Raw genomic sequence first — 19,736 nt, 5'->3', positions numbered from 1 at the left:
GGAGACCAGAGTGGTCAGCTGCCTTTCCTAAGTTAGGAAAGGGAACCCAGAGAGGTAAAGTGACTCACCCAAGGTCACACAGAAAATTGGACTGTTCAGTGGAGCTTCCAGATCGGTACCAGCCTTGGAAGGAACCGAACAACCTATTTCTTCTGGCTTATTTGAGTGTCTCCTCTCTCCCCTTATAATTCTACATCCCATGACATTCAAGAGGACAGTGGAAAATACATGGTTTTACCAGCAGCAAACACTCTCTGTAAATAAGACTGCAATTACTGGCTGAGAAGACTGGAGCTCACTATCGCCGTATTTTATCTGCTGGGTGGCCAATTCATTAAAACAGATATCTAGTCTTTTAATCACTCTGCCAAACCACCATCTGTTTCCATCCCAGCCTCCCCCCAATCCTAAATAGCCCCCCACACCTCCTGCCACAGTCCCAATCAGGTTTGGGAATAGGAATGGACAGCTTGTGAGTGGAATGTCGGGGGCCTGTGCAATAATTCATCTTTTGGGCATGACAGAACAAGCTGTTGGATGCTGTGAATATGCATAGCAGGTCTTGCTGGGCAAAATCTTGGATCCGAAAAGAGGATGGCTCCCACTTGGTGGAAACAAATGCTTCCTTCATCTCCCCACCCTCCACTCAGAATAGTTAGCAGTTCTAGAAAATCTGAGAAATATTTCAGAGCTCAGGAATAAGCCTCCTGGATGAAAGGTTTCTGCATCCCCGTACTTAGGAAATCAATGAAGATCAAACATGTCAATTTATTATTAGTAATATGACTATTATTTAATAGGTTCTTACTCTGAGTTAGGGCTATGCCAAGCACTTTACATAAATGATTTCATTTTTTTATTTTTTATTTTTATTTTCTTTGAGGAAGATTAGTCCCTAGCTAACATTTGCCTCCAATCCTCCTCTTTTTGCTGAGGAAGACTGGCCCTCAGCTAACATCTGTGCCCATCATCCTCTATTCTATGTGGGACGCCTTCTACAGCATGGCCTGACAAGCAGTGTGTAGGTCCGCAGCCAGGATCCAAACCAGTGAAGGCCGCCTAAGCGGAATGTGCAAACTTAACCACTGCACCACCGGGCCAGCCCCTAAATGATTTCATTTTAATTCCTAAAATAACCTTGCTGGGAAGCAGGTTGTGTCCCCATTTTACAGATGAATCCACTAAATGAGACTCAGACTACTTAGGTTATTAACCCCGGGTTGCAGCTGTTAGATGACAGAGAGTGGATTTGAACTTGTGTTTTTTGACACCAAATCCTGTACCTTAATGACTATATTACCTGCCAAGCTTCATAATGCCACAGAGATGTGAGTAATGGGCCGCCTTCAACGACAATTTTCTATCATATGCTATGGCATACAATATTGTTGCCTTCTTTTTATTCTCATTGCAACTGATGACTTTTTTCTTAATTCTCCCTTTTGTAAACCAACATACACAAACAAATAGAAGCAAACTCAGGGGCCACGCTGTGGTGCAGCGGTTAAGTGCGCACATTCTGCTTCGGCAGCCTGGGGTTCACCAGTTCAGATCCCGGGTGTGGACATGGCACTGCTTGGCAAGCCATGCTGTGGTAGGTGTCTCACATAGAAAGTAGAGGAAAATGGGCACGGATGTTAGCTCAGGGCCAGTCTTCCTCAGCAAAAAGAGGAGGATTGATGATACATATTAGCTCAGGGCTAATCTTCCTCCAAAAAAAAAAGCAAACTCAGGCACAGTAGGTTAAATCACTTTGTACAAAATCACTCAGCAGAATCTCGGTAACGTAGGTCTTTTGGTTGTACCAGGACAAAGCTTTTTCTAAGGAATGTTTACTCATGAATGCCTGTCCTGGACCTTGATAAGTCGGACACGTCTTTTTTACATTATGACGGAAGCTCAGCCTTGCCGCCTCCCCATTTTCCTAACCTGCAGGGGCAAGGTACACGCATGCATGGCCAGCCACTGAAGCAACTGTCTCGTACTGGCTCAGCATCCTGGGTGCCCTGAAGTCAAATTATAGGTCAAGCAGGTCCAGCAACATAATTTGCAGGATCGAAGGCAAAATGAAAACACAAGGCACCTTGTTTCAAAATTATGAAGAATTCCAAGACCGCATCAGGGGAGCATTAAACCAAGCACAGGAACCTTCTGAGTGTGGGATCATGTGCATCTGCACAGGTCACACGCCCGTGAAGCTGGCCCTGACAGTCTAAGTCTCCAGAAAAGGCCCCACTTTGCTCCACTTTATTATTCTCCTAGAACCTGGAGCAGAAAGAATGCTTGACTGGGAAACGGTACCTCTGGGTCTTGGTTTAGGGTGTTTAGTTAACTGGCTCTGTGACTTTAAGATTGTCATTTGACCTCTTGCACTGAGAGTCCTCATAAACTCTGGCAGCTGGGCTAGGAGGTGGGAGCTGGCATCTCCAAAGCTCATCCAAACTACCGCAGCCTACCACTCAGACCATCCCGTTGCCTCGCTCACTCTACTTAATTTCATTTACTTTTTTCCGTTTCCCTTTCTGCCAATGCAACTCTAAAACTACCTGGCCTCCCTAACACCTGCACTACCATCAACCATGGTCTTTACTGTCCCCAGCCTCCCCACCATGCTTTGAAATACTCCTCCCACTGCAATTACTAGACCACCGTTGCTCATGCCATTCTCAGGGACTCATGCCCACCCTAGGCCATTTAGAGAAAGTCGTGTTGAGACGGTTAAAGAGAAGAATCATTCTGTTTAGTCTCCCATCTCCATGATAGTGAGGGAAATACCAGGAGATTTTCCCCAGAGGGACACATTTGTTAAAAACCCCATATCTCTCATTTTTTTAAACAAAGATTTCTGTATCATGAAGATAAGCAAAGACATAGCAAAATTGCTTGCGTAGGTATACTTCAGAATAGAAGTCTTTCTTCAAGCTGTAAACTCTTTTGTATGAAAAATTGTAGTGATACCAACCTAAGCTGTCTTTTCTCCAGCTCTAATTTTCTTCCCCTTGTCCTCTCCACCAAAAATAAATAAATATCTGCTGCCTTGATCTCACTCTCATTCCCGAGTCCAGGCTAGATCACATCCCTTTCTTCCTTTAAAATTTTTGCTGAGTCTTCTTCAGATCCCTCCATCTCCAACCACCACCACCACCAACACCACTATCACCACCACTACCACCACCATCAGCAACACCACCAACCAGCACCACCTCCACTACCACCACCACCCCCAGCACCATCACCACCACCACCACCACACCATCGCTTCCACCACCACCAGCAGCACCATAACCACAAGCACCACCACCACCAGCACCATAACCACCAGCACCACCACCACCACCACTACCACTACCATCATTTGCACCACCAGCACTACCAGCACCAACACCAGAACCAGCACCACCACCACCTCCACCACCGCCACCATGACCACCACCACCACCACCACCAGCACCACCACCATCAGCACCACCAGCACCACCAGCACCAGCACCACCACCACCACCACCACCATCAGCACCATCAGTACCACCAGCACCACCACCAGCACCAGCACCATAACCAGCAGCACCACCAACACCACCATCAGCACCAGCACCTCCAGCACCACCACCACCACCACCAGTACCACCAGCACCACCAGCACCACCACCAGCACCAGCACCATAATCACCAGCACCACCAGCACCACCAGCACTACCACCACCAGCACCACCAGCACCACCACCAACACTACCACCACCATCACCACTCCACCACCATCACCACTCCACCACCACCATCACCTCCTACCCAAGAGCTTCAATAACGTTTCTCTTCTCCCTGCTTGGGGAGCATATTTCTATCTCTCTGCATTAAAAAGTACCTAATTTTTTGCTTGAGGCAGATTTGAGAGTTTTAGAAAACCTACTACTCCTTTAAAGAAGAGCTCAGATTCCTACTTCCTGGCTAAACATCCCTGATTTCCACCCATCCAAACCGGTGTGATCTTTCTCTAAATACAACCCGTTCAGAATATTCATCACTTCTTAAGTTTGGTTAAAAGTATGTACTCACATGCCTTATCTCCCTGACTAGCTTTTAAGCAACTTAAGGACAAGGAATAAGCCCTCAGTGGCTAAAAGCATGCCTTAATTAGATTAGAGTCACAGTGAGCGTTTGTTGAGCGAATGACTGTGAACTATTATCAGAGAGACAAGTTAAAAGAGGGACAACTGGATTAAAGTCTTATCTCAGCTGCCCTCTGCCCCTTGATGTGTCTTGTTCGTGTTTCTCAACTTCTGAGTCTATCAAAAGCCAAGTGAAGAGGCTGTTTCTCTGAGATCATTCATCTGTCCCGTTAATTTGTGTTAAGTGGCACTTTATCAGAGCCAAGCTTTTAAGTCCATTAGAAGTCTTGCAGCTTGTCTCAAAGCTGGGAACGCTATAAAAGACAACATCAATCCTGGGCTCTCTCCTGCACTCGGGACAAGCTGATGCTTTCAGTCTAGGTCTCGAGATCAGCCTCTAAGACCTCCCGGATGTCCCCATGGAATAACAGCAGGCCGTGGAGTGTCACTTCTTCTGAGATATGAAACAGGCTATCCCGGACTCAAGAATCCCTTATAAAGATGTCAGCTGGAGAAGAAAAAGCCTTTCATGCAATCATCCTCATGTAGCCTCCTTTCTCAAACCTTTACAATACACTTTGAAAAACTCTTTTTAAAAACAAGTCTGACAGGCCAGACACAGCTCACTAACCTGGGAGATTTGTTTTAAAAATACAGATTCCCACATACCATCTGTAGACAATTTCCGGGGTGATGCTCAAAACTGTGTATTTTTAAAAGCTCCCTACATGATTTTTATTTGCAGCCAGGGTTTAGAACTTCTGGAAGCCTATTGCAGAGTGCAAGGCAATTTGACATCAGTTATTATTTCATTTAGTGCTCACAGAAATAGCTAGGAATATTATTCCCATTACAGGAATGAGAAAACTAAGGCTCAGAGAGATCTGATGACCTGCCTAGCATGAGTTCTAACTTTGTCTTGAGTTAGAACACAAGCTCAGGTCTTCTGATTCCTAGTCCGGGGCCTGTCCACTGTTCACTTTGAGTTCTAGCAACTGTAGTTCCTAACGTATTAGAATGAACAAATCCATCAGTTTGCGCTAAAAAGGATGAGAAAACCAGGGTTGTGCATTTTAATCAGAAAGAGAAACACAGGAGCAAGAAAATTTCATATCATGAGAAAGTCTTTAAAAGCCCAGCAATCTGCGAACCATGGAAGGAAAAAAATCTGAAAATCTTCTCAAATAATCCCATAGAGGGTCAAGACTTCTTCTACTTTTTTTTTCTTTCTCATCTATATTACGCATTTTCTTTTCTTCCTTCTTCCCTGGCAATGTCTTAGACCCACTATCAATACAAGGGTTAGATCACATAGTCACAGCTTAACAAAAAGGAGAGGATGGGAATGAAGCATGCACATGTGTGCCAAGGTTGTTGGTCTGAACCATTACTGCCATGAGGAGGGTGCCTCACTGCCCCACTTCTCATGCTTATTGCCTCCATCCATCTAATATTCATCTCCCTCTCCAAAGAGAGAAAGAAATGCTGACGTGATGGATCAGAGTTCAGGCATTTACTGGGCCATATTTTTCAGTGAATGAGTTTACTTTGCCCTAAAGGTTAACACCTGTGTGCATCTCTTGTCTCTTCTTAATAAGACTTGCAAATATACAATATACAAATACAGGGAACTTCAGTGTATGAGTGGCAATGCAGATCAGTGGAGAAAGGAGAGACTATTTCCAATTAAGCTGAATAAACTGATTATTCATGTAGAAAAGGATAAAATTGGACATCTCTGTCACTTTATATACATTAGAATTTAAGTAGGGAAAGTTTATAAATAAGTCGAGAATCCAACTATTTCTCCCCAATTTGACCACCCACTGTCCAATAGCCCCCTAACTGGTCTCCATGATTGCACCTTGACTGCATTGTCTCATTTCAACATAGCTAATCCCATGAAATGATGGGGGAAGTGGTTTCACAATGTCACTCAGAAAATTAGAGATACTCTCAGGACCAGAACCTTAGTCTTCCAATGACTACATCTGTGATGCATAGTGCATTCATAGGTTTATTAGGTAGATTGTTATTGAACCCCATTGGTCAAGAATTCTTCTAGACCTTGGGAATAAGTAGTGAATATTATGATTTCTTTCAGTATATTTTAATCTAGAGTATGACAGGTGTAAATTGCCTAATTAATTTGAGTTGCCATAAGTTCTGCAAAAATAAGATCAGTTTGCAATAACAAGATATGGGGACTGACCTAAGGTACCTGGGGAAAGATAAGTGACCGATAATCTGAGATTTGAAAGATAAGTAAGACTCACGTGTGTGAATTAAAGAATGGGAAATATGGGTAGTAACATTGCAGGAGCATGAATCCCATACAAGACGACCTCAGAATATTAACAAAGTGTGGCAAGAGTAATGAGAACAAGGAGGAGCAAAACATAGGTTGGAGGAATAGGCTGGGACCATATTACACAAGGACGTTGTTAAAAGTTCATATTGAAGGATATTGAGAAGAAATTGAGGGGAATTTAAACTATGGATCGACTAGAGCAGATCTCTGTTACAAAAGGATAACTGTTGTGTGAAGAAGGGATTGAAGAAAACACATATGTAAAGAAACTGTTTGGAATATTATTAAAGTTGTTCAAGTGTGAAATGATGGTAGCATAGACTAAGCTGTAATATGGGGAGATGGGGAGAAGTGAGACAATTTGAGAGAGTTGAGGAGTTTGGATGGCTAGATATGGTAGGAGGTAGCTGGACAGAGAGAAAAAGTGACACTTTTGAGGATGACTTATAGGATCTGGGCTTGAATAAATGGGTTGATGATGGTGCCTTTACAAAGAAGAGGTTATGGGGTCATAAAAGTCATTAACAGATAAATTTTGGACAGATAATCTTGGACAGATAAAATCTGAGGAATTTGAGAAATCAAAATAAAATTTGAGAAATCAGTGAGATTTTCAGGTGAAGATGGCAAATAGAATGTACCAAATATCTGCCAAGTGCTATACTGGGTTCTGTCCTTTGTACCCTCAAAATTTCATAGTTGAACAGCTCATACTCCTCAATTTTGCTATAGCACCTTCTTCATTCAAATCTGCTCCCAGATCTAAAAGTTCCACTTTGCCTGGGACTAGCTGGAAGAAAGAAAGAAAATATTCCAAGTTGATATCCTCTAAGCAGGCAAGAGTCGGTCCTAAAACATATCCGAGTATGGTGTGAAATATGCTAATAAATTTATGCAAATAAAGGTTCACTGTATTAACTACAAGATCAAGGGAGAAAGGCAAGTAATTTGGTAATGGGCTCTAATTACCCTCTGTCGTTAGCATGGGGGATGAGGGTGACGCACGAATCAAACACTGTTAATAAATACTTTCACATTTCATCAGTGCCTTCTCTATCATTGTACTTGAACATGCCTGAAAAGCCACCACAAAATAATCAAGCTAATTTGAATATCAGGTTAAACAGTAAAGAGAAGACTTTCTTCTCACTTTTTTTTCTCTTCTCCTTTTTTAACTTGGTAATGTCCGACAGAGAAGAGGTCTTTCTTAAGGCGTTAGTAGTTAGGGCTATAATTCCATCAGCTGAGAACTAGCTATGTGATTTGTGGTTAAAATTACTGACCTTCTTTTCCACTGAGTTTCCCCATTCTTTACTTAGGGATGTTTAACATTTGTAATGGCATCTTCAAAAGGTGTCAGGAATGTCTGCTTTTTATTTATTTGGAAATATTTAAGACAGTTTTGCTTTTTAACTTTTCTTTTGAAATATTTTCAAACTTACGGAAATGTGGCAGAACAAACAATGAGCTTGATTTCCCCACTGCATCATTTGAGAATAAACTGTCCACATATTGTCCCATTGCCCCTAAATACCTCAGCATGTTTTCCTACAAACGTGTATCCTACATAGTCATGATATGGCCATAAAAATTAGGAAATTGACACTGATGCTGTCGATTCTCTACTATGTAATACACAGACCACATTCCATTTCTGTCAGTTGCCCCAGTGATATTCATTGTAGCAAAAGTATTCAATCTAGAATCATGTGTTACATTTAGTCCACATGTCCCTTTAGTCTCCTTCGATTTGGAGCAATTCATTGGTCTTTCCTTGACTTTCATAACCTTGATACTTTTGAAGATTAAAGCCAATTGTTTTATAAAATGCCCCTCAATTTAGATTTGTCTAATCTTTCCTCATAATTAGATTCAAATTACGCATTTTAGGGGGCAGAAATGATGTGTTCTTATTGCATCCTATTGAGTGGAAAACGATTTCAATTTGAAGCATTGCTGGTCATGCCAATCTCTTGATTAAGGTGATTTTTGCCAAGTTTCTCTTTTACAGAGTTATTCTTTCCCTCTTTGAAATTAGTAAGTATTTTGTGGGGAGATACTTTAAGATATATGGACATCCCATTCATCTTCAGACTTTTATCCACTAATTTTAGCATCTATTTATTTTTTATTTGCTTGATTTAGTTATTACTGCTAATTGAAATAGTTTTTTAAAATTCCGTCATGTTTCGGAAATTCATTACTTAGTATTTTACTATAATGAGATGCTTTCTCTTCTTCCCATTTGTTTATTCATTTAACTCATATCTGTATGAATTCGTGTATTTCTATTTTATTCAAAGTGTTATCATTTGTTTTTATTTTTATTTATTTAAATTATCTTAGGTTTGGCCAGTAGGATTTCCTTGAAGGTGGCTTCTCCTTTTTTTACATATTTCCATGATTCCCTGAGTCCTTCTTTACTATCAGCATAATAAGATATTCTAGGCTCATCTTGCACTTCTCTTGCTCTAGCTTTGGAATCAGCCATTTTTTCAAAGATCCCTCATTCCTTTTGGTGGAGGAAGGTATTCTGAAACCAAGAACTGGATACAGGATATGCTCACTGCATTGGATGGTGTGATGCAATACACAGATTCCAGCTGCTCTGGGAGGGCTGCCCCCAAATAGCCTTGGCTGTCAAACCCATTCAGGAATTACTTCAATCAAAGAAAGCTGTCTTGCCCAAGGTCATGTTCACTATTAGGGGTACCCCCACAATGAATGACTTATTATTTAAGGCTTCACTCTTTGCTCCATATTAGAAATATTCTTAATTTCCATCCCAATTCCAGAGCTTCCTCTGGGGTCAACTGAAGCCTTCACTGGATCTGAATATCAGCTTAACTTCTCCCTTTGCCCAAACCTCCTTCTTTTCCCTTCCTTCTACAAGTATGAGTTCCCAAAACACTCCCTACTAAGTAACCCATCTCAAATCTGCTTTCTGGGGAATACGACCCAGGAGATGTGGGGTGTTGCTGTGCCCAGACTCTCTCAATGGACGGGACTAGGAAACATATGTATGCATTTACCTCTACTTATAGCTCTATCTATATCTATTTCTTTATATATTGAACATCATGAATGTGGTAGGGAGAAAATGACTGCCCAAAGTTGTCCACACCTGGAGCCTATGAATTTGTTAGGTTACATGGCAAAGGGGAATTAAAGTTGCAGATGGAATTAATATCACTAAATGGCCGACCTTAAAATAGGGAAGTTAACCTGGATTATCTGGGTGGGTCCAATGTAGTAACAAGGATCCTTAAAATGGAAAAGGGAGGCAGAAGAAGGGAGTCAGAAGGAGCTGTGACTACAGAAGGTCAAAATGATGCAATGTGAAGACTTGATCCACAGATACTGGCTGTGAAGACGGAGGAAGGGGGCCGCAAGCCAAGGAATGTGTGTGTGGGGGGGGGTGGGTGGCAGCGGGGAGAGGCACGGGGCTCTAGAGGTTGGAAAAGGCAGGGGAAAAAATTTTCCCCTAGAGCCTCTAGAAAGGAAAATAGTCCTGTTGGTACCTTAATTTTGCCCAGTGACACCCACGGTGGACTTCTGACTTACAGAAGTGTAAGGTAATAAATTTATGTTGTTTTAAGCCACTCTGATTGTGGTAATTTGTTACAACAATAGACAATTACTCTAATGAATCTATCCTGATTCCACTAATTCCAGCTCAACACTGCAGGGTTTATTACAGCTTTCCCCCCTTTCCGTGTTTGTAACTCCTTTTTCTAGCGTTGAAAAATTTGGCTCCCATTGTGCTCAATACGTTTACTTATTTGATGAATCCCAAACCCTCTGGGCCACTACCTTGTGTGGCCACCTTCTTCGCTTGGGCTCTTCTCTGTCCAGCCACCATGGCTATCTCATATAAATGTCCTTCTCGTATGGCCCCCAACTGGTGGCTCCCAGACTAAATTATTAGGAAAGGAAGGAAGGATGGAAGGAAAGAAGGAAAATACAGAAGGAGTGAGGGAGGAGGGAGAAGAGAAGGAAGAGAGGAGGCACCAGGAAAGAAAAGCAGCCAAGTCAGAGATTTTTTTAATCCAAAGTCTACGCATAGAGTCTATAGAACCTTCAGGAGTTATTGTATTACAAAACCCTCGCCCAAAATTTTCTGAAAAATCAGTGCTTATGTTTGCTTTCCTAGGGTACAATACAAAGTTTTCATCACTTTCTCGAAAGAGATGCCTGAACTCTAATAAGTTAAAAAACACTGAGTTTATAACTATTTAGTTGGAAGGTAGAGTGATGACCTCAATGTCCTCCTTAAAATCCATTTACAAGCCCTGTAATAGGCTATAATAGATCTTCAAGACACTCACAACGCCACCATTCTTATTAGGAGTTGTTAAAATTTTATGTTCTTTATCTTAATTTCATCTGAGATGCAAAGGTTCAGAAAAATGCCTAAAGGTACCCAGAACCCCCACATTTCAAAGAGAGATAAGAGACCATTTACAGGGAATGCTTAGGATTGAGAACCCATTTCTTTTTCAACTACTGTTACCGATTTCAGCTTCTACAAGGACCTAGATCAAAGAGACCCTGGAGGATGAATTTATTGAAGACAGTTTTGTATATGTGTGTGTGTGTGTGTGTGTGTGTATGAGTAAGATTCGCCCTGAGCTAACATCCATTGCCAATCCTTCTCTTTTTTTGCTTGAGGAAGATTCACCCTGAGCTAATATCTGTGTCAATCTTCCTCTACTTTGTATGTGGGACTCCTCCACAGCATGGCTGATGAGTGGAGTAGGTCTGCACCCAAGACCCAAATTGGCGAACCCCAGGCTGCTGAAGCAGAGCGTGTGGAGCTTTAACTACTTGGCCATGGGGCTGGCCCCTATTGAAGAAAATTTTTAATGTGTGTGTACCTATGCCTCCCAATCCCTACAGCTGCCAACTATTGGTCAGTTGTAGAAAGAGGTTCCAGTTGGAGTTTCCTGAAACTCCCCATGCAATAAAAAGACAGCTTTCAGTATCAGCCACATGCAGATTACAGGGTCCTGGCCACCAAAAACTGTGCTGTCACTTTTCTTCTCCTTCCTTGAGATCTACCTCAGAGAAGTCAAAAACTAAGGCCTTCCAGGGGGAGAGGAGATGGAGGAAAGGGAAGGAGAATTGAATCCCCTTGCCTGCTATAAACATGTAGACTGAAGGTGTTATCAACCTGCAGGGGGAGAATCTCTAAACTAGCTAAGAGTTGGTAGCTTTGGGAATTTTGCACTGGGCTGTAGATTTTAATCACAGAAACAAGACTATTTCTGCAGCTGAAAGTCACCAGAGGACTACTTTATTTTCTAAAAAAAATGGAGGAAAAAATATGGTACCTGCCCCAAATTCCGTACAAGAAGTTGGGAAAAAATATGTCCATGTATTGTGCTTGAATGGGATGTGGAGGAAAAATAAAGCTGTCTTCTTATTTTCTTGGGTCAGCTTCTGTCAAAAATGGCTCGTTTTTTTCTCAATTATTATATTGAAACGATGGTAGATATTGAACAACTCGTATTTTTCTATTGCCTGATGGAAAAAACTCTTAGAAGGTTATTTATTTTTTCCTTTCCTTTTCTTTTTTTCATCTGGCACATGTGAGGGCAAGCTAGCTTAACTCTAAATCTGACATCCAGCTGTAACATTGTACCATTTTAAAAGCTGTTCTCAAGGGTCTTTAGGTGCCTACAAGGAGAGAGTTTGAGTAAGGTGATGTTTCCAGAACTAAGAGCTAATTACGTGTACATCAACATTGGGATATTTTAGTGAATTTATCTTGTTTTCCTCACCTGAAAACCACTTCCATCCTATTAAAGTTTCTGGGATTGATTTTTTTTCTTATTCAAATACACTTGCTCTCTAATGGCCAAGGCCATTCCCTGAGTCCACTGGTCCTCTCCACCAGCCTCTCCAGTTGCTAAGTTACCCTTTATTCCATGGAAATTATTTTTAGGAGGAAGAACAAATGGAGAAAATGAAAAGAAGAAGAACAAACGAAGAAAAAGATAAAGATTCTGGAAGTCATAAGAAATCATAAATCCTTTTGGGGGATCATTTCAGTAATTCCTCTGCCTTTAAGCCTGGTCGTCTTAAATGTGTTCCGAGATATAAGATCTAGCCATTGAATAAGTAAATGTTTATGGAAAATGTATCTTGAGCAAGGTCCTGAACTAGGGACTCAGAGAATCTTTTCAATTAAAATCGTCATCATCATCGTCATCAGCAGCAGCAGCAGCACCATCTGAAGTAATTCCACAAACCTGTCATATTCCTTTCATAGTGTGACAACTCTTGTGAATAACTCATTTCTAGGTTCTACATATTATGCTTCAATTCTGGATTTACAGGGCATTGCTGTGCACATCTGAAATTACCTATGTGTAGGCTTGTCAGATGTGTCTGTTTATGTGCATATGTTCATATATATGTATATATATATATACACACATGCATACACACATATACACACACACATGTGGATTGTACTAGTTATAGCATGAGAAAGCAACACAGGTAAGGATACTCTGAAACAGGCTTTACTTTACAAGTGGATGGTTGACGGAGGATTTGCATTTACAAACATTGTTAGAAGAACAATGGCTAAGATCCCTAGCTTGTATGTCAGACTGACCTTGGATTAGTCTAATCTATGTCTACTCACCAGCTCTACAAACAGATATAAGTCATTTATCTTCTGTTACCCTCACTATTCTCATCTGAAAAATGAGACTAATAGAAATATAACGTGTCTCATTGAGTGTTTTAAGTTATTAAATGAGAGGATACACAAGTGCTTAACCTAATGTCTGGCACATGGTTTATGCTCAATAAACGGTAGATTTTTAGTGCTTGCTGTATGCTTGTGATCATGAAAACTTTACACAGCAGCATGAACTCATTTGCAAGGATCATTTTTTTCTAGGTTAAGAAACTTAGAATTGTCTACATTTATGGAGGGAGTAAATGACAGAATCCTAGACTCAGCCTCCTCTTAGCCACAACAACTTGCTAACTCTCTCCTTCTCCCTTGTGCACGTGAGACCCACAAACACACAAGCACAGATAAGCCTAGACCTTCCAACCTCTCGTGACATCTTAGAACCAGGGAATCCTGGAATTACTGAGCTGAAAGGAAACTTCAACGGTAGTATTGGAAATGTAACTAAATCCTTCACATTCCCATGGAGATTTATATGTCTAACAGACTTTTGCATATTTTATATATTTCAGTTCTGAACCTCCCCAATATATCTTAAGGTGGACAGAGCATACTCTATCAATGCCAGCTTGCAGAAGAGGAAGAGTAAAGATTCAGAGTTTTCTTTGACTGTGCTTGGTGCTCAACAGAGTGAATTGCTAAAGGCCACATATCTACTAAGTGGTAAAACTCTTGACTCCAACTCAGCCCTTCTAACTTCAAGTGCAAAGCCCTTGTGTACACATTACTTAACACATGAATTACAATACCTCCCATTTATTGACAGCTTCAGTATTTGCTCAACACTCTTCTAGAGTTTTCTGTGCCTCAATTAATTGAAGCTTTGAATCGCTGCTTTCACGTGTTAATTGTTTTCAAGCTTCAATATGCTGTTCAAGGTCAAACAACTATTAGGTACATTTCTTCTCCTTTCTATTCAGATTCAAGCCACTATCTAATGTACATACTAATAGAATTTAACTTTCATGAAAAAAAGTGCAATGTACCCATCTTCCTCTCACTGCAACCTTTCCTTCATTCCTACACTCAATTAAAGAAGGTTCAGAGAAGTGGAAATAAATTTTTAAAAAGCGTGGTGTCCCAAATGCTTAGAGTTTTAGTTTTCTTCCTCTCTAGATTCTAAGTGGCCACTAGCTGAACCGGAAAGATGTAACAACTTGCTGTGGAACTTCCCTAGGTTGTTGTCTTAAAGGGACAAACTGAGAGGAAGGACATTGCTTTTAACATCCACTTTTCCTTTAACTCATTGTGTCCCCTTGCTCAGATACATGATGGAACAGAGAATGTTTAAAATGACAGTGCATGTTGATGGAAATATGAATAGGGTGCCATTTCTGGACGGCAGTTTGGCAACATAGATCAAACGGAAAATGTGCAGATCCTTTAACCCAATGATCCTACTATCAAAATAAAGTATAAGGAACAGTTTGTGTAAGAGTGAGAGGAAGAGAGATGGACTGAAATATGGACAAACTGGAAGCAACCTAAATATTATTCAGTTAGGAAAGTAGTTGAATAAACCATGACAAATCAATTCAGTAGATTTATGTGTTTTTTTTTTTTAAAGAATAATGTAAACCTATGTGTAAATGCAAGATAGGATGTTTAAGAATTTTTGATGAGTGGAGAAATAGGTTACAGGTAAATAGGTATGCATATTTACCAATGCAACAAATGTTTATTGAGCAATGATTAAATGCCAAGCATTGCTCTGATGTGATCAAATTTTTGTCACAAGTATTTTGTACGCACTTCGGTTTTATATACACAAAGGGAGAGAGATCTAAAGGTTTGTTCCTATAATAATAAAAGTCTGGGATTTGGGGGATGAATTTTACTTTTATTCTATTCTCTTGTCAGAATTATTTGCATTTCAAAAACAATAAGCATGTATTGTTTTTATAACTAGAAAAGACAAATTCATTTCAAGAAAAGGTGAAAGAATAGTCCACTGGTGAATGATCTTTTTGCCGTGACGTTTCTGCTCCTACAAGCTGGGAGGAGAAGGCAAGGGATAGAAATGCCACTCATGCTCTAGTTTCTCAAGAAGTAAAAAGATAAAGGCCTCGCCCAGTTCTGGTCTGGAAGGGTCATCTTTCAGGTGCAGACATGGGATCCAGGAAAGGTTGGGCTCATTCTTGAGGCAGCCAGGCTCCAAGCACCTGAAGTTCTTCTGAGTCAGAGAAGCAACTGCATTCATTACAGCTAATGAAGTTTGCAAAAGGAGGTCAGAGGAGGGCTGTGCCAACAACTGTCCCCAGAGCTCAACATCATTTCATCATGCTGGTCCTTACCCACAGCTGAGATCTGCTCATCCGGCCTCGGCAAAAGACAATGCATTTGAGTTCGTGGAGAACATTCTTGCTATTGTATATTCGGTACATATCTACATGGATGCGGCCATCGTCCAAACTCTAGTGATTCTCACTGCTGGTTTTAAAATCACTTGGAAGAAGACATTTAGAAAACATCAAAGTGTAAGTAAAATACGTTCATGATTCAATGAGTCTTGTCTGAGCCTAGGAATGAATACATTTTAAAAGCTCATTAGGTGATTCTAAATATGCAGCCAACATTGAGAACCACTGGCCTTAGAGAAAGAACTCCTGCATTCTTGTCTTATCTGCAATGCTTACTGGTTGGATGGCTTTGGGCATAATATTTAATCTCTGAGTTATCATTTGAAAAACAAAATGAAGGCAAAAATATCCATTATACCAAACTCTTGCAGTTGGTGTGAGGATTACATGAGAGAATGTAATATAAAAGTACTTTGTAAAGTGCTAAATAAATAATATTATTTCATAAGTTTGACAAGCTTCTTTTTTTCCCCTGCCCAAAAATGTCACATTGTTCAAAGTCAATAAGCTAAAGCATTGCTTCTCAATATGTAGAATATGAACTGTCGGCATCAAAATCACGTGGGCCACTTGTTAAAAATGCAGAGTAAAGATGAAAGAGAACGTCTGGCAAGAAAGTCCAAGATCTGAATTTTAAACAGGAAATCCAGTGTGCTCTGGAAACAAGATTGAGAACCAGTACTAAACTCTTGCAAGTAGATGCAGCAAACTATAGTAACTCTCTGATAGGGGTCAAAGATCGGCAGCAGTTCTAAAGTAGCAGCCCCACCAGCATTTGGTTAATATTAATAACAAAGGCAGATTGGAAAATCTAAATTCACTTTCAGGCTTGACCATGTCAGGGTGGATTCTCTTAGTGCTCTCCTGACTTCCTCTGCTGTGCCTTGTGAAAAGGACTTATCCCTGTTTGGCCTAAGACAAAAGAGTGGCTTCCCACTGGTGACACTTCATGTGTGTTAAATACATCACTTCCCTATTACATTAACAGCACACCTTGCAGGTTCCTGTGCGTAGGTGACTCTGCTCTCTGCTTTTAGAGACCTCTAACTCATGGATTGATTCAGCACTTGTCCCTCACAATGCTTTCTCATGTCTGGTCTTAATGTCTCTTTACCTAGAGAGATGTCTACACTTCATTGAAAAGCGGTGACTGGGCACATGTGTATGGTGATGGATAGTAATTAGTCTTTGGGGGTGAACATGATGTAGTCTACACAGAAATCAAAATATAATGATTAAACCTGAAATTTATATAATGTTATAAACCTGTGTTATCTCAATAAAAAAAAAGAAAATGCTCTGAGGTCTTCCTTAGGAAATATAAAATTCTTAAGTGTTATATTCTGCCTCCAGCAGCACAAACAATCCCCCAAGACAGAGCCAGACCTTAGGATACTTGTTTTTAGGATGATCGATTCCCACTTTCCTGGTACTTGGAATAATCGCCTCAGAGATAACTCGAGGGGCACAAGGTAATGCGCACTCTGGCCAGGTCTGTCAAATGTGCCATGCTGTAGAAATAAAGAGCACCAGGCTGGAAAGCTGAAGACTTGGGATCATGTCCTCGTACCTCTCACCTATGAATTAAGTCACTTCCCTTCTCTGAGCCTCAGTTTATAAATCTGTAAAAGGAGGAAAGCAAAACTTCAAGCATTTGTCAAGAAACAAAAGATTGCACAAGATTTGATTGAGAAAATGTTAGGATAATGCTTGCAAAACTAGTCACTATTGTACAAAGTTCTATAGGATTCCACATGACTGCAGAGAATCATGTGCTAGCTAGTCATCCCTCAAGTAATCAATGCTCCCCTCCCAAAATAATATCCTTTGCAAATGCTCAATGATTCCTGAAATTTCTTTACAAGAGATGAAATCCCATCCTGCCATAAATTGAAGCCATAGTTTAGAGTGCAAATGACTGATAGAGCATCTGCTATCAAGGGGACATAATGGCACAAAGCAATAAGAGCAGCCATGTTCCTCAGCACTTCCAGGGAGAGTATAGATGCTCATTGGGCCCCAAAGTAAAGCTGACGAAGGAGGCAGAAAGAATGAGGACAAGAAGAGTGGGGAGAGGTAGAAGGTTCCCGAGTGCAAGACGTTAAGGATGTTCTTTGGTACAAAATTCATATCAGTTTTGAAATTGAGAATAACCTTCCCTTTCCAAACCTTCTCCAACTTGAGAAAAGCCTGAATATGACACAGGCACCTGAGAGAGCCCTGTCTGGAGTAAATAGGACATCTTCTCTCTGGGGGTCATGAGGGAAGCACACTGGGTCTAGCATAGCAGACAGATTAGTGGCAGGTCAGCTCCTTCACAAGGATAAGCTATTTCTCCATAAAAGTATGCTGCCTGACAGACAGGGGCCGGAAACGCTAATTCATAGGCTTTTAGTGGCTGACAGACACGTCACATTCTTAACTTGCTTTCCACTTGCAACAGCCATTAAACCAGTGCCGGGGAGGCTAGGGCCTCCAAAGACAGCAGGATGACCTTGGTCAGAGTTGGTGGGGTAGAGGAGAAAGAGGCCATATGGAGGGATATTGAGCTCTACTCTTCTAACAGGAGAAATAGAATTAAAATGGTCCAAGGCTATTGCTGTTTAACCCTAGAAAACCCTCACCTGGATAATCTGATCTGTGTTTCCACATTACAGGCTCAGAGATGGTCAGAGTCAGAAAAAGACAAAAAGAGAATCAAGTTACAAAGTTCTCGAGAAGTTAAGTGGCCTTTTCTTAGATACTGATATACTCAGATATCAATATATTAGATAGCAACATATTCAGTGGCATAGTTGGAGGGAGATGGTGACGTAGGGACATTTCTTGAAATATATCATGTAGCAGATCTGAAATTTCTATAAAGTGAGGTATCATGCCACATTTTGAATGTACTTTGTGATTTTTAATTGTTAAAAACGTGAGATATTTTATTTAACTATTTTCAATTATAAACAAAGTAAAATACATATACAGTTATAATAATGCTAGTAGTAAAAATGTGTATTAGACGCTTATGTACCAGGCAGTGTCCTAAGTGCCCCATGTGGATTATCTCATTTAGCCTTCCCAAGAACCCCATGAAACTGGGTGATTTGTTTTTCTATTTTGCAGAAAATAAAACCAAGACTTAGTAAGGCTAAGTCACTCCTTTATGATCACAGTTAATGGGAGGCAGAGCTGGAATTCAAACCACTGAGACTGTGAGAGCCACTTGGGTATCAGAACTGAATTATAGCTAGATTTAGATTAAGTTGCAGAAAGAAATTTTACCCATACCTGTTGAATAGCCTATCCATCTATACTGTCTGTCATGTACCTCTTTCTACAACCAAGAGACACAAAGCCAATGACCTTAACAGTGTGAAAAGGGTAGCGTGATTTTACATCATACACTATACAAGGATGAATTCCAGATGGATTAAATTCCTAAATGAGAAGGATAAAGTAATAAAAGTTTAAAAGGAGGACATCTTTATGACCTTAAAATTAGGGAACATTTCTAAAATCACGATGCAAAAATCACAAACCACAAAGGAAAACATTGATGGATTTTAATACTTCAGAGTTAAATATAACTATTTAACAAAAGATAGCATAGACAAAGTTAACAGACAGGTGCCAGACTCAGAGAAGATAATTGCTGAATTAATAGCTGACAAAGAATTAATTAGAATTTTTGCAAAACAACAAGAAAAAGCTATGAATCCCAAAAGAAAAATGGACTAATTGTTTGAATAGCACATCAGGAAAAACTTGAAAGACCACTTACTTGGTAGAGATGCTCAACTTCAATACTGATCAGAATAATGAAAATTACACTAGTAGCAAGGTACGATTTTACACAACCAGAATGGCAAGAATTAGAAAAACTCATCCCACATGCTTGTGATGATAGATTAAAATAGGAACCCTCATCGACTGTTGTTAGGACATGAGGTAACAAGCCACTTTGGAAAAAAATCATGTTTCGTTTATCCCATTAGTTGTGTCCATATTCTAAAATGTAGCAATTGTCCTTTTATGTATAGGTCCCAGAGAAGATTTGACAAGTTCACAGAGAGTCGTGTATTCTGTTGTACACAGCCCTTCTTTCACATGTGGTAGTAAAGAGTTGTGTCTATCAATAAGAAAGCAGATTAATAAAATGAAGCACATACCTAAGATTATATTATGCAATGATCAGAAGGACTGAACTCTATCTATATATGATGATGTAGTTTGTTCCTCAGAATATGATGCTAAGA

General features: G+C 40.3%; 1 long non-coding RNA gene across 1 annotated transcript in view; it reads left to right on the top strand.

Moving 5' to 3' along the window:
• LOC139079648 (uncharacterized) overlaps positions 1–15,932 on the top strand; it is a 33,346-nt gene extending 17,414 nt beyond the window's left edge. The window contains exon 4 of the long non-coding RNA XR_011533427.1: positions 13,642–15,932. This is a non-coding gene — a long non-coding RNA (uncharacterized lncRNA). The remainder of the gene's footprint in view (positions 1–13,641) is intronic.
• Positions 15,933–19,736: the final 3,804 nt, after the last annotated feature.

The sequence above is a fragment of the Equus przewalskii genome, chromosome 26 (genome assembly GCF_037783145.1).
Source record: "Equus przewalskii isolate Varuska chromosome 26, EquPr2, whole genome shotgun sequence".
Lineage (NCBI taxonomy): Eukaryota > Metazoa > Chordata > Mammalia > Perissodactyla > Equidae > Equus > Equus przewalskii.
This window is presented reverse-complemented; position numbering and strand designations above follow the sequence as displayed.